The sequence below is a fragment of the Palaemon carinicauda genome, chromosome 11 (genome assembly GCF_036898095.1).
Source record: "Palaemon carinicauda isolate YSFRI2023 chromosome 11, ASM3689809v2, whole genome shotgun sequence".
Classification (NCBI taxonomy): domain Eukaryota; kingdom Metazoa; phylum Arthropoda; class Malacostraca; order Decapoda; family Palaemonidae; genus Palaemon; species Palaemon carinicauda.
Window position 1 is genome coordinate 99,438,309 of NC_090735.1, and position 2,500 is coordinate 99,440,808.

At 29.2% G+C, this 2,500-nt stretch overlaps 1 protein-coding gene across 1 annotated transcript in view; it reads left to right on the plus strand.

The window, feature by feature from the left end:
• The window catches only part of LOC137649404 (uncharacterized), a 14,117-nt gene that overhangs the window by 9,037 nt on the left and 2,580 nt on the right, over positions 1 to 2,500 (plus strand). The gene's annotated exons all lie outside the window — the stretch shown is intronic.

Here is a 2,500-nt window from a genome sequence, read left to right on the forward strand (position 1 = left end):
AATTTTAGGTGTGATTCTCGACAGCAAATTTACTTTTGAGAAACACATTAGGTCTGTGTCTTCTTCAATTGTACAAAAAAACTGGCTTATTGAGAAAGTCGTACAAGATTTTTGGTGATCAATCTATTCTGAAGAAGTGTTTTAATTCTTTAATTTTACCTTGTTTTGAGTATTGTTCTCCTGTCTGGTGTTCAGCTGCTGATTCTCATCTTAATTTGTTGGACACAAACTTACGGTCTATTAAATTTCTTATTCCTGATCTAGATATTAATCTTTGGCACCGTCGTTCAATTAGTTCATTGTGCATGTTGCATAAGATTTTTCATAACTCTGACCATCCCTTAAATTCAGATCTCCCTGGACAATTCTATCCTGTTCGTAATACTAGGCAGGCAGTTAATTCTAATAGCCAGGCCTACTCCATCACGAGGCTCAATACTACACAGTATTCTAGAAGTTTTATTCCAGCTGTTACCAAGATGTGGAATGATCTTCTTATTCGGGTAGTTGAATCAGTAGAACTTCAAAAGTTTAAAGTTGTAGCAAATGTTTTTATGTTGACCAGGCTGACATAAGTCTTTTTATAGTTTATTTATGACATATCTGTTTTGACGCTGTTACTGTTTTTAGGATGATATGTTGTTAATTTATTCTCATCATTTATTTATTTCCTTATTTCCTTTCCTTACTGGGCTATTTTTTCCTGTTGGAGCCCTTAGGCTTATAGCATCTTGCTTTTCCAACTAGGGTTGTAGCTTGGCTAATAATAATAATAATAATAATAATAATAATAATAATAATGATAATAATAATAATATATTCACTCTGGTTCTTCCCAGTCTCCTGGAATAAGATTGTTTCTTTTAATTTTTACAACATGGGGCTCTTATTATCGTAAGAACTTTGAGCCCATGATTCAAGAATGCCTACAGGAGACTGGAAACGACCAAGGTGAAAATAGTTAAAGTACACAGTCATCTGTTGTTCAACGTAACCTGCAAGATAAATGTACTGTTGCCTACCTAAAACGACACACACACTTATAAATACATACATACATACATATATATATATATATATATATATATATATATATATATATATATATATGTATATATATAAATATATATATATATATATATATATATATATATATATATTTATATATATATATATATATATATATATATATATATATATATATACACACACATATATATATATATATATATATATATATATATATATATATACACATATATATGTATATATAGATATATGTGTGTATATATACATATATTTATATGTATATTTATATATATATATATATATATAGTGTATATACAGTATATGAAATATATATACTATATATATATATATATATATATATGTGTGTGTGTGTGTGTACATATATATACATATACATGTATATACACACATACATATATATATATATATATATATATATATATATATATATATATATATATATATATATATAAATATGCAGAAGAAACACAGGAAAAATTAAAATACGAAATATACGATTAAGTCCTGACTAGTTTCGTGATACTTCTTCAGATGACTGATTTATTGAGAGAGGTTTCTTTACATTTTATAGGGAAAGTAAACGTACGAACATACATATAGAGAATTAGAGAACAATGACACTCCCTTACCAGCTACCTGGGCTTAGGTCAGGTGTTAACTGGGCGGAGATCCAACCTCATTAGACACCTGCCAAAAAGGGTCATTCCTGGTGGCGGGTAAATTCTTGTTTTTGACTTTCAGTACAGTTTATTTATATGAAAACACGGTAACCTTATCTATATAAATACATAAGCAAAACTATTTGCATATGTAAAACACATCTATATATAAATATATAAAAAAAGACATATACATATGTATACACAGACAGGCATTCATATACAAACATGCATAATATATACATAGACATATATGTGTACACATACTGGTATACATATACAGACACATACATAGACTTACATATAAATTCTTTTTTACACAAGGGATTGATTAAGGATAGGAATTTGAGCATTGAATTGGATTCGTTATATTTTAATGAGGAAGAAGGAAACAAGAAGGGATTAGGCAGTGAAGATAGTAGTGAGAATAAAGTTGAAGTTTGTAAGACAGTGGGTATGAGAGAGGTACCGAGGTGTGAAAGGTTTAATGAACATAGCAGTAGGGATGTGTATGACTTTTTTTAGTGAGTATGAAAGGTTCTTTCAGGCTAAGTATGGTGATAGTATGAGAGTTTGGGCTAGGGAGTTAGGAGAATATTTGATAGGGTATTTGTTGACGATGTATGGTGTGATAATGAGTGTAGGGGAGGTTGATTATGAAAGTAAAGTGTGAAAAAGAGAATAATTGAACAAGTAAAACGTATGAAAGGGAGTGTTAGGTATAAGCATAAGAATGATTTTGATGAAGCATGGATGAATGTAGGAGAAGCAATATCAATTTATGTATGTAG